This window comes from Lissotriton vulgaris, chromosome 1_1, assembly GCF_964263255.1.
Source record: "Lissotriton vulgaris chromosome 1_1, aLisVul1.2, whole genome shotgun sequence".
Classification (NCBI taxonomy): domain Eukaryota; kingdom Metazoa; phylum Chordata; class Amphibia; order Caudata; family Salamandridae; genus Lissotriton; species Lissotriton vulgaris.
The window spans coordinates 1,109,386,601-1,109,400,573 of NC_141685.1; the positions used below are offsets into that span (position 1 = coordinate 1,109,386,601).

Here is a 13,973-nt window from a genome sequence, read left to right on the forward strand (position 1 = left end):
AATAGCCAATAAACATAGTATATGGCAGAGGGTGCAGGAATGCTCAGTGGTGGAAATTCTTCTACCACTGTGCAAAACTAGCTCCTTGTTAGACACACACTTTTTCTCTAAGACTGCCTCATATAGCCCTTGGTGGTGCACAGCAGAGATGGAAGGTTACTTAAGAGAATATGTGTTAAGGGTTAGCCATACACTGGATGTTGAGTATCCATGCCGAGACTCGAACCAGTTTCCCCAGCTTCGAGGTCGACCGATCTAGCCGTTAGGCCACATCATCTCCCTTGGATAGGCAAAACTCTCTGTGAAGTTCTAGAACCAATTTCGTCAAATGAGAAAGTATTTCATGAATAATATAAGGTCAAAATAACAAAAAAGGAGTCACTGCAAAGTTCTAGCGATTTTAAAGCAACAGTTCAATTTCACATGGCTTCTCTGTTCAGAATAAACATCTGTTATTCAGTGCCAAGATGACCACTGGTGAACGTGCGCTTTACAAATGCAAGTTATGTTATATTTATGTTATGTTTAGAATGGCTAATCATTTAAAGTTCCTGTGCAGTACTTGGATGTGGCCACTGGAGTAGGGGTGAGTGGAATGTTTCATTCTGCCTGAGGAATTGGCAGCTATTTGTTCACTTCAAGTTACTCTTCAACACCAGCCAAATTCCGTCAATCGGAATTTGGCTGGTGAATTTTTGTCCCTCAGAGCGACAAAAATGTCGAGGGTCTCCTAGCGTGGTTTGCTAATGCAGGTGATCATGAGTGGTCGCAGTCAGAGGGATGCCGCTCAAGTAAATTTGCTGCAGCTCGAGTAGATTTTCTTCCTCAGTGACAGCAAAATCAACTCAAATGGTGGCATGCTCTGGTGCAATGCAAGGTGCCATTCGGGCTGATGTTTCACCGCGGCTCACGCTACCATTGATAAATTCCAGCACGAGTAACACTGGCTGAATATTTTCCACCCGTTAGTGGAACACGCAGTTTTTATGTAACTCTGTGAGTTCCACTGACCCCCTACACTGGAGGCTACTACCCTCTCCAGTCACACAGCATGACTCCTAGCCCTTTGTGCCTCTTTTCCTTCTGTCAAGCTAGAGGAGCTGGGTGAGAATATATAGGACCTCAAACATTCGCATATCCAGGCATGGATATGCGAATGATGGCTCAAATATGGTGCCATACCCATATCCCAGCAAACTGGAGCATCATAGTGCCCAATATCCAAGCTGTAACAGCCCTCATTTCTATTTTTAATCTTGTGGTCGTGCGTTTGAGCTATTCTGGAGAGGATGGCTCATACACCATCATGACCCCAATGGGGAAATGAATTACACATGATTCTAGCCACAACACTTTAAGTCTAACACTGTTGAAAATCTCACATAACACTCCCACTAACTATATGGTGGATTAAATTGTGGAATATACCATGGAAACGTTCACAGTTTATTCATAACATAATTGATCAATTTGAGAGGGTGTGGACCCCATTTCTTGACTATGTAAGGAACGAACCAGTGCTTGACGCAGCAGACTTGTCTGTACCCAAAATGAAAACGTGGTCAAGACTGGCCAAGATGCCCCTAATTTCTGACCTATCTGTACCACCATCAGATATGGCATAGTCTCTTCCCTCAGTGGCGGCTGCTGTGGCATTTAAGTGGTGAGGCAGAGCAGGGGAGGGCAGCACAGGGGGGCAGCGCGGGGGAGAAGAATAAAAAAATAATGCTTACCTGCATTCTGCAGTGTTGGTGCTCTTTTGGCCTCTTCTTCTCGACTCCCGGCATGCCACAGGGTCCCTTATGCCAATCCAGATGCTGCTCTCATGCTGGTATTACCTCGCATGAGAGAAGCGCTGTGATTGCTGTGAGAACCCGAGTTAGGCACTCACTAACGGACTATGACCATCTGCTTGTTCCGCACCCGGCTGTAAAGCACAGCTTGGGTGGAGAGATCTAAGTGCACATGACAGTTTGCCCATCCTAAGATGGTCGGCCAAACCATCATCCGCACTTGAAGCACTGCCACTACGCCTCCTCCTTCCTGCGGCTGTGTCGATATGTCAGAATAGATGGCCCCTCCCTCTGCTTGGCTGCAGGAAGTAAAGGAGGAAAAATAAAATGATAATAACCTTTATTATTATAATTTTATTTTTCACTACTCAATAGCAGTGGGGCGACGCTCCTCCGCCTAAGCAGAGGAGCCACCGCTGTCTTACCTTACAGTGAAAACTCTGCTTAGTGGGAGTCAGTTTAAAGCATTCAAAATGCTACAACAGTAATGAATAAGAAATAGGCCGTCCTTGCATAGGCCATTTACATGGATTCTCTTCGATTGGAGCGAGGAGGGGAAAGCATGATCTCGGTGCGTTAACCTTGCCCATGAGCTCACATGACCGGCAATCATCAACTGGATATTGTGTCAGTCAGATGGCTTCATTTCACCTGCAGACTTCAAAAAGTCCAAGGCAGAAGTGGCAATCTCTTTTCAGGCGAGATGGCGCAGAATAAACAAGCCAAAAGGCATCTTTAGTAGGACAACTTTCCACTGAACTTTCTAAACAATATTGTAACATTAAACAAACCCACCTCATTACTACAATGAGTCAGTCATTCTAGCCCCTCTCACCCTTAAACCTCCCCTAATGAGTACAAACTCCCACCCAAGGATCCCAGCATTCAACTTGCTCTCCCTTTGATTCCATTCACCGTACTTTCACACCTGACCCCAGCATCACTTTCCTGACCTCCTGTCAAGGACCCCCCCCCATTACGGCCCCATCCCTTCTGGCCTAGTGTGTGAGCCCTTGATAAATCAGTGGTCATAAATCATGGTCATAAATCATCGGAATGTCATAAATCATTCAGTCACAAATCTGTCATTATTTTGTTGTCATAAATCATTCTGCATGGGCATCATAAATCATTAGCCATAAATCATCAGCTGGCCATAAATCACTGGTTTGTCTTTTGCTCATTTGCATCTCCTATGGTCGTAAATCACCCTGACAGCTCGTAGATTGTTCTTTGTTGTTTTCCATGCCCCTTGCGTGTGGAGGTAGCCTTTCCCCGGAGTTAGGCCTCAACTTGCTACCTTGCTGGTCTCTTTTGTTCCTTGCCACTGGCTTGGGCTGGGCTGCGAGTAGCGGCTTCGTTTGCTAACCCGATTTTTGTCAGGCGTACTCACCCAGCTGTGAAGCATCCCAGAGTGAGTAGCCCTCCTTGTACACACCGCCCTGTTGGTAACCAAACCAATACAACTTTTGTTTCTGCCCCTCTTTGGTTGGATTTACACTATCTTCATGTGGAGGTAGCTTCTTCCTGGAGTTAGGCCCCAGCTCGCTACCTTGTTGGACTTTTGTGCCCTGCCGTCAGGCAGGGGCTGGGCTGCGAGTGCTGTCTCCGTTTGCTGCCCCCTTTTGCTAGACCAATTCACTTAGCCATGAGGCCTCCCAAAGTAACTGGCCTTACTCCTACACACCGCCCTGTGTGTCTCCATCGCCAACCATTGTACCATTAGTTCCTTTCGTCCCTGTCAGCGGTGCGATGCTGCTGTTGTAGGTGTGGGTGGGTGTGACTCGAAAATCTCTGGCGCCGCTCCCTCAGCTCCCTGATGTAAAGGTGAACTACCAAGGGGGAGCGTCTCCTTATATCCCCTCCCCCTTTCCTCTCTTCCCTTTGTTCTTGGAAGGGTGGGGAGAGAGCCTCTGCCGTGTTTCCCCGGGTGGCGCAAACTAGCGCAAACCGGATCAGTTCCTTGTGGGCTCTAGCGGCCGTTATGGCACCACTCAGGAAAAATCCTGCACAGTATTTTTTCCTGCCCCAGCACGTCCATATTTCTCGTGGCATTGGGTGTCGCTCAAACAAACCTTTTTTCCCTTTCTTTCTACAATAGGCTGTCTCCCAACAGCCTCATATTTGTTCTTGTGTGGCTGTTGCCTAACAGCCAACTTTCACTCACCACCACCGTTTTACTACCAGCATTTTTGCCAGTTGGTCACGTATCGCAAGTAAATAAAATGAATTCCCTTAAACGGATAAATGAATCCTGTTGTGGCAAAACAAGGCAAAAATCTTTTTTATGACAAAAACGCTGCACTTCCTTTGCATCTGCCTTTCTTAATTGTAGTATACTTGATCGCCCCGTTGCCCAACCTTTCTCGCCACCAGCGCTGTCCAAAACACAAAAAAACTAGACCTGAACTGTCCAATCACCTGCAGCTCTGCTTTCATTAACATGATAAGACCTAAACCTAACAGCTGTACTAAATCGTTCTCGCCTGGGTGAATTATCAACACATCTGGACAGGGTCTCATTCTCACTAACTCAGGTAGCCATGGAAGCAGTTGCCCCATTTCTTGCCCCCTTTTCCCCACCATTCTATTTTAAATTCAGTTGAAAGAAAGCCCAAATTCTTTCCACAAGGTCGACTCTCAGACTGCTTCGCTGCCCATTTAATAAAAGAATGCCATACTGGGACCAGAAACACAACCAGAAACAAAAAGGGGTAACATGTCAATCAATGCTTCCCTGATTCTCTCTTTGTGCCTAATGTATCGCAGGCAACAGTCGAAAGACCAACTTCCCAATCGTATACCATGTTTCAGAGAGAAACCCAATTTGTTAGCTTCCAAGGTAACCCCTCTTCTAAATGAGTGTGTGGCAAAATGTTCTACTTTTTCACCCTCTTTTGCCAATATTTTCCTCATTACACTCAACATCTGCGGCCTTTAAAGCTGTTCCATCCAAATGACAAAATATTCTGCCACCCCCTGCCCCCATTTCCCCACCTGCTGATCTGAAAACCTCCCACTGGGTACAACTCACACCCTATTCCATGCAACACAATGTGGGCACCTCTCCACATCAGATCTGTTTAGATTTGCGCAAAGTTCAAATCAATTAAGTTCCTTGCCACTCCAATTCACTGGTTTCCATCCCTTGTTCCCCTCCCTTGTTCCCCACCAACCTCCAAAACCTCAGAAATTCTAAAAGCTCCAAAACACAACCATAACATACACAGCTTCCTTGGCAGAACCTTCAAAACGACGAATACACATTGCTGGGAAACCACAAACCAACAACAATGACCTGGATATCATAATAGGTTCCCTTGGCCTGCTTCTCTTTAGCTCCTTAGCACAGCCCTGCAAAATTCTCCTGCCCATTGCTCCTGCAGTGGGTTTGTAACCCCAAAAGAATTTGCAATAAAAGGCAATACCTGACAATTTGCCTGCTAAGGTAGCTTCTGACATCCACTTCTCAATGTTAGACATAATTACATGGATAACATCCTCTCTCCTTCCTTCAACACTCATGTTATCCCAACCTCTTTACACAGCACCACAGCCTAGAAACTCATCCCAAGCCTGTCTGTAAGTTGACTAGGTATTCTGTGCAAATGAATTTTCTACCACGCCTTGAATCCTCAGTCTCTCAAGTACCAAATTTCTGCTGGTACCCTGATCTTCAGTGCGCCGCTCCAGGTGCCACACAACGGAATTTCTGCCACTGTGAGACAATGCATCTGTGATGTTATTAATGTATGGCACATGTTTAGCTCTAAAACCAATGTTGTTCATGAAGCAACCAAGAATAAAACATTGCATCAGCTTCAAAAGTCCTTTATCTCTAGCCTTCGGACCATTCACCAATACTACAACTGTTTCATTATCCATATTAAAAGCTACTGTCTTGTTCACTAAGTCTTTGTCCCACAGACCAAGGACCAAGAGTAGAGGAGAAAAAATTCCAAAAATGCAATGCTGCTGCTTTCTTCCATCCACTTCTGAGGCCACCTCTCAGAGCAGCCCCCCAACCCTCCATCTCACCTCTTCTTATGGCCTTGGAATTTTCATGCCATGCTGGAATCTCCCCCTCTTCTAGCTCTTCTTCCTCAGTGTTTTAGTCCAGTTCACTTATCTCACCATTGTCCCATAAACATCTTTCATCACTCACCCCTGGACATTCGTCATGATCAACACCACCATCAAATGTCCTCCATTCTATTGCTGTTTCAGATTCTCACCACCAGGGGTGTAGGTTCAGGGGAGGGTTTGGGGTGTAACACCTCCCTAATAAATGTATTTTTGGATCAATAGTTGGGTATAGGTGTTTTCAGTCAGGTATTGTGAGATGTCAGTCGAATTTCACCAGGGATGTTTACATTCACACAGACACAAATGCACACACATTCTGTTTGGAAAGTCCTCAAAATGTTAGTTATTTTACAAAATATTTTTAATCTCTCTTAGTGCCCCTACCAATCTGCATTTCTCTCCCTGTCTATTGTCCTTTTGGCCCCTCTCATGCATTCTGATTGTCATTTGATATATTTAAGCATTATAAAAGTCTGATTGTAAGCATATCTGAAGCTCACACACCCCCCCACTCTTACTGACCAAGCTATGCCCCTGCTCTCCACGCCTCTTCTTCTTGTTTATTTTCAGGATGGTTGTACTAAGGCTCTCCCTCTCTTCACTCCAGCACCTACAGGTTGTTCCCAACCCAACCAGTTTCTGCTCAGTTTGCCTCTCAGTCACCAGGGTTTTCGCCAACGTTGTCGCTCAGGTCATGACAACCTGAGAGAGCTGTGGTACTGTTCCCTAAAGTTACTTATTCCCTGCCTGTAGAAATACCTGACCTTCCATCCAGAATCCACACCCACTGACCTCATGCTACATCAGACTGACTATGCACTTGTTTTGTCCCGATGACAGAACAAACCAAATGCACACTTTTCCCTGGCAACACTGTAACACTGTAACTGGAGCTATGGTTATGCTGTCCTTCATTAAAACTGTCTTCATCCTCCTACTCTTCTTAAAGCTGTCCATCAAGTGTTCTTTCCTGAAAACAAAAGGTATATTCTTCCTCTGTCCCTGCAGAGTCCCAGAAACATTATTTTTGTGTGCTGGATTATGCAGTGTCTAGCGATTTAGAATAATGGAACTCTTTTGGCTCCTGATGGACTCCCTAAAACTGTGATGTAAGTGTTAGAGTGGAATGCACTGAAGGCTGGTTTAGAATGTTGAGTTTCAGTTACACGCAGGGGAATAAAGACGTTTAATATTAAGCTCCGTGTATGGCATAGTCATTGGTGGGTAAGCAGGCTGGGGAGGACGCAACAAATGGTGACGAGTTAGGGGATAAGTAACCCGAAACTCAACAGTGCTATCCCAGAGAGTTTGCTGAGGTCCAAGAAAACTGCTTGTGCGTGCCACATGTGTTGTAGTAGAAGTACAGAACCAATACATAATGCATATGGAGTCAAAGCGAACATCCAGCCGCTGTAAAGAAGTTGGAAACAATGAAAGCATTGAAAGGAAATCTACATATCACTGACCGAGAACCTGCTGGTCAGACTTTACAAAAAGGTACTGGGCTGCTATGCAATATACAGTTATACGTAACCTATAGCATTAATTCTGAAGGCAGATTACAACCAGGTTTTCAAAGAGCAGCAATTGATAATCATGAATTGCAAAATGAAGTTACTATTCAGTAAAGTGAGCCAGTACAACCTCAACCTTAGGGTCCGCTACCCAGACCAAGTACAGGGGTTGTGTTTGACAGCTGCGCAACAATCACCAAAGACTCCGATATCTTTGGAATAGTTAAATGCTGCTTTTCCAATGGAGGCAAAGACCAAGGCTGTCCTTCCAAAAGTCATCAAGGATGATCCAGAGGCCAGCACGTCCTTAGGCCTTAGAGACAGCTCCCACAAACAGGTTCAAGATGAACAACCTCGGGCGCTCCACCCTTAACATCAGTCACTTCCATAAATAGTTACAATGCTGCTGCTTTCGTAAAACAACCACCATCGTTTGATACTACCAAAAGCAAACTATTGGCGATAGATGGACTGCTTTGATATAATCATTTGATGATTTCACTGATGCACTTAAAGAGAATGATACCAAAAAGATATGAGTATCTAAAAATCGTGCTGGAGATGGTGTAAAAGAAGCAATAACGGAAATGCAGCGAACTAATGAAGGTGACACATATCATCAGATTAAAGAAGTGTTGAATTTCATATTTAATCCAATGGTAAATATCGATTACCAACTGTACATTTTAAACCAAGAACATCAGAGAGTTGGTGAAACCATTGATTAATTTGTGGAGAGACTCGACACATTCATCAGACATTGTAAAATCAATTAATTTAATGATGAAGAAGCTGTGCATCTGAGAGTTATTGATGGATGCCTGTCAGATTCATTCAGACGACGAATGCTGAGAGAAACTTTTAGTCTAGATGTTAATGGCTGCCAGAGCTGAAGTGCGTGCTGATAGACAAGCTGCTGACATGGAGGCCAGAGGTGCCCAGAAAAAATCCATCATGAGTGTGAAAAGTAAGCCAAAACAAAAGACAAGGACAGAAAGTGATATCTGTATATAAAAATAAGTAATGTTTTAGATGTGAAATTTTGTTTCCACACGAAGGTAAATGTCCTGATCTTGGACAAATATGTAAAGGCTGTGGGATGGAGAAACTCAAGAAAATGAAATTGCAAGCACCTATCCATGTGCTTCAAGGCACAGCATCAATTGCCTGTCTACTCAGTTTCAGCATAGCTGCTGATATGGGACTGATTTCCTTAAATTGCAACATGAATGCTCACCATGAAATAGTAAGTCAGTTCCCTCCATTATTTCATGGTTTGGGAAAGCGTAAGGCTAGGAATTTAAAGTGGCATATTGATGAGGATATATGTCCTGTTACTCAGAGATAAAGATGGATTGCTTTTCATTTGCAAGAAGTGGTTGAAAAAGAACTTGAAGCATTACTTAAGCATGATAATTTTGAGTGTTCAATGGTCCAATGCCATAGGCTACTCCCATAGTAGTAGTGCCTAAAAAGTAGAGTGAAGGAGTTGCATATGCATTGACATGCATCAGGCAAACAAGGTAAATTAACAAGAATGGCATCCAGGTCCACACATTGCAGACATGATAACACAATTAAATGGTGCAAAGGTCTTCTCTCGCCTTCATTTAAATAAAGGTTATCATCAGTTAGAACTTGTAGAAGATTGCAGGTACAGAATGACCTTTTCAACACATGTTGGTATATTTCGATACAAAAGACTGTGTTTTTGTGTGTCACCTCTTAGAACTGTTTCAAAATGTCGTTTGGCGATCTTACAGCCTGTTTTCAATGCGTTCAGTTACAGTGATGACAAATTGGTTTACTGAGTGACACAAAAACAACACAATCAAGCTCTTACACAAGTATGTTCTTTACTTGCTGAAGCAGGTTTGGCTCTGAATGCAGACAAATGTGACCTTCATAAGACAAAGCTAAAATATTTTGGCCATATCTTTTCTGATTTGGGTATTACACCAGATCTTGCTAAAGTACAAGTGCTGTCAAATGATGATCCCCCTAAGATGTTTCTATGGTGCATTCATTTCTCGGCATGGCCAGTTACTGTTCCAGATACTAACAAGACTTAGCCACTGTAAGTGCTCCGTTGTGAGACTTAACGAAAAAAAACTTTAATTTTATTGGTCATGTGAATGTGATAAAAGCTTTAAGAAAAACAAACAGGCTATTGAGAATGCTACTGAAATGGCATACTTCAATCCAAAACTTCATACAGAGGTTGTTGATGCTAGCCTAGTCGGGTTGGGTGCTATCCTTGCACAGCACCGTGGAAACCCCAAATGCTAGAAGGCAAATTGTGGCATATGCAAGTAGAAGTTTGTCCCAAACAAAGCGTGCTTACTCACAACCTGAAAAAGAAAGTTTAGCTGTGGTATGGGCTTTTGAACATTTCAATGTATTCCTTACTGAAAACGTTTAGGTTAGTAACTGATCGTCAAGCTTTACTGACTATATTTGTCAATCCAAAGGTCAAAATGCCTCCTCACATTAAACAATGGGCACTAAGGTTACAAGAGTACAATTATAGCATTGTTCATCATACAGGGAAGGATCAGAACCCTGCTGACTACTTTTCCAGAGTGCCTATACAAGGTCGTGGTACTCCATCCAAGACGGCTGAGGCCTATATCAATTAAACTGTAAAATCAAACACACCAGCTGCCATTTCATTAGCCCAGATTAGCACTGCCACAAGCCATGATAATGACATGCTAAAGTTGAAGGATATAATTACACATCACTCATGGAACCAACACACTCGACTGCTCACCAGTGATGGTGAATATCAAAAATACAAAAACGTTAAACATGAACCATCCATAAATCAAGAAGGAGTTATCCTAAGAAGGTCGAGAATTCTGATTCTAGAGCAGAGTTATTCAAACTGTGGGGCGCGCCCCCCTGGGGGGGCGCGACGCCATCTCAGGGGGGGCGCGCACTCCACCATAACATTTCACCTTTCATTGTTTCCCACGGCGGAGAGGCCGACTGCCACCTGATTGGAACTTGCTCTATATGCAGCTCCCTTCATTACTGAAGCCCGAAGTCTAGATACATATATTTGCATTCCATTCCACATGGAGTTTTTGTTAAGGCTCTGCTCGTTGCTGCAGATCTCCGATGATTTGCACAGTGACACACTCTGCTCGCGCCCCCCGTGTTTCTCAGACGTCCATTCCACGTCTGTCTCCGGAGGGCAGGGCATGTCAAAGATGAAATCCACGGTGCCCTGGTGCAAGGAGGCACAGCTGGACTCCGAGCATCTGTAATGGGCCACATTCTTCCAGCCCCCGCGGATACAGGTCTCAAAGCCCTTTCCCTGCTGGAGAGCGGTCTGTGTTGGGGGATGTCACGCATAAGACCTCTCACAAGGGATGTCTCGGTTTTCGTGTTCTTGGAAGCCCTTGGTGCAGAGAGAGAGAGCTGGGCTCTGAGACAGAGCGCTGCTCCGGCCCAAAGCGCTTTTTTGAGTTTAACACTCTCAGGAATCCTTCCCTCGTGCAATGAGTGGACCTGCCCAGAAGTGTAACTCCAGACGGCGCTACTTGTGCATGGGGACAGAGCTGGGCTCCGAAGTGTGAGGACTGAGCTCAGCCTGGAAGTGCCTATTTGAGAGGACATCTGCAGGCTGGCACTTAGGAGCCCTTCCCTGGTGCAGGAGAGTCACCAGCCATGGAGTTCCCCGCGTGGAGGCCATCTCCAGGCTGTCGCTCATAGAGGTCCTCACCTGGTGCAAGGTGACAGAGATCGGCTCCGAGGCTGGAGGACAGTGCACGAGCCCTGAAGTGGCCTCTTTCCGAGGGCAGCTCCAGGCTGGCGCTTCCTGGAGCCCTTGCCTGGCGCAGGATTTCCGAGCAGGGCTCCTATACGGTGGACATGGGCTGCCTAGAGGACGGGGGCGGCTCTCCTGCCCTTTCAATGCACAGTGGACGGGGCGACTGCTGCGTTGCAACTTGTGTGTGCACAGAGGATGAGTGCTGTCTGCACGTGTGTAGAGAAAAGTGTGAATTTGCTGTGCTGCACATGTACAAAGGAAAGATAGCTCCAGTACACCTCTCATGCATGGAAGGCGCGGCTCGTGGTACAGCACTGCACGTGAACACTGTTGTGCGTCGTTCTGCAGCGCTTCATATGCAGAAAGGACGCGGGGTTCCTCTTCGGCGCTGCGCATGCACAGATGAAGGATGGCTTTATTGCGCTGCTCGTGCACACAGAGACCGCTCGCAGTACCGTGCGCTGCGCACTTTGCTGCATGCACAGTTGGGCAGTGCTTCTCAGTAGAGACCATGGTCTTTGAATGGTACTCATTTTATTGGCCACAGAAGTTTCTTTGAGAATGCTTTGCAAGAATTAAGTGGAGAACCCGTAACAATTTGCACACATTTTATCTTGAAAAATGTAGTTTTGGACTGTGTAGTAAGCCACCAACTCGCAAACCTGCAGTTTTCTAAACACTCTTACTGTGTTTAACATTATTAGCCAGATATGGACTGGGAATTGCGGATACGGTCGATTTATGTAGAATACCAGGTTCCAGAATTTGTTGTCAAGTGGTGGGGGGGCCCGACATCTAAATAAATTCAGCTGGGGGGGCTCAACCTAAAAAAGTTTGAAGACCTCTGTTCTAGAGAGTCTGTGACAGAATGTAATTTGCAACATGTGGTGTTCCAGCCATAGGGAAGTCTGTCAATGGCCCACCATTAAACAGTTGAGAATTTAAAGATTTCTTTGAGCATTTAAATAGAAAGCATCACAAGAGCCCACCTTTGTGGCCGCAGGCCAACAGGCTTGTTGAGAGTTTTATGAGCATGTTAAAGGAAGTAGTGCTGTGTTCTACTCTTGAGAAACCCAATTTGAAAACTGTGTTGAATTCTACGTTGAGAGTTTATTGTTGAACACCCCACTTGACCACAGGTGAAAGTCCTGCCACATTGATGTTCTGTAGAGTAATGAACTGTGAACACCAAGTTACCTCAATGGACCAATCAGAGAAAGAAAGATGAGAAAGACTTCATGAACACACAAAAGATGAAAACATATGCTGACCAAAGACGATGTGCGATGAACGTTGTCTTTATGAAAGGAGATCGAGTGCTCGCACGACAGCTACGGAGAAGAAAATCTTGTGCTCCATTTGATGCAGGACCTTTTCAAGTGGTGTGCACCACGGGACACATGGTGACTGCCAAGCTTCTTGGGAAGTCTATTACCAAAGACTTTTCTCACTTCAGGCACCTAACTAATTGTTCATCAGATCTAACTGTTGAAGAGACTGGGTCTCAAACATCAGCAACTGCTGTCATGGCCAGACTGGGAACCAAAACCGGTCCTGGCAAAGTGCTCGGCCGACCCCCCTCCCCACTGGAGGGGGGGGATGGAGGTGCCGCCGAGCGCTTTGCTAGGGCCGGTTTTCGGCCGATTTTGTTGCAGGGCCGATTTTGCAGCTATGCTGCACAATCGGCCCTGTAACAAAATCGCCCCCCACCCTTGCGGCACACCAGGGGATTGCACGGTGCCCGCTATGGCCAGTCCGGGCCTGACTGCTGTTACTTCTACAACGCTGATGCAGATCCTAGGCATTGGTGATGATGGTTCTCAGTTTCCGAGAACAATATCAGGTCGAACAATTAAAGCGCCAAAAAGACTGTTTGAAGACATTTAATTGTATATGTCTATCTATATATATATTTTGTAAAAAGTTGTGATCTTTATTTAACAGAGTGGGAGATGTAGGGCCTGATTTAGTTCTTGGAGGATGGGTTACTCCATCACAACAGTGACGGATATCCTGTCTGCTGAAATATAAATCCCATTAAATCCTATGAGATTTATATTTTGGCAGATGGGATATTTGTCACCGTTGTGATGGAGTAACCCATTCGCCAAGATCTACATCAGACCCGTAGTGTCTTGCAAGTTAGAAAGGATGGAACCGTTTTGACTCCTGATGGACTCCATAAAACTGTGACATAATTATTAGAGTGGAATGCACTGAAGGCTGGTTTAGAACGCTGAGTTTGCAGTTACACACAGAGGAATAAAGACGTGTAATACTAAGCTCCGTGTGTAGCATAATCATTGGCGGGTAACCAGGTTGGGCAGCATGCTTAATCTCCAATGAATTTTCTCCTATCTGACTAACAGCACTTTCCACATAACTTACAGTGCACAGAGCCACCTGGTGCTCCTCATAGGCTTCTGCTGCCTCGTGCTCATTCAACTAGTTAGGCACCACCTGCTGGCCGCAAGGCCTAATCGTCTCCACACTTGGTGGGGGCCAACTCAGTCCTCATGTGAGATGACGGTGTATTCCCACCCCTGCCTGTATCTACTACATTTGTCGGCCTCCTCCCTTGCGAGGACAGCAGCTGCTCTCTACCCCACGCCAATGCCCAGGACTCACCCTCCTCATTCCGGCCCACCGGTAAGCTCTCGTTCACTCCGGTAGCCAAAGTTATTGTCTCCATTTTCTTCATGGTTGCCTGCCCATTCTTCAATTTGCCGCTCTTCCCTTTAGTGCATGGTGGTGAGCAAACCAAAACTGCGGCTGCCACCCCACTTGTTGCCTTACATCTCG

The 13,973-nt window shown here is 45.4% G+C and overlaps 1 protein-coding gene across 4 annotated transcripts in view; it reads left to right on the forward strand.

Moving 5' to 3' along the window:
- The window catches only part of DENND1C (DENN domain containing 1C), a 237,776-nt gene that overhangs the window by 73,858 nt on the left and 149,945 nt on the right, over positions 1-13,973 (forward strand). The window lies entirely within an intron of this gene.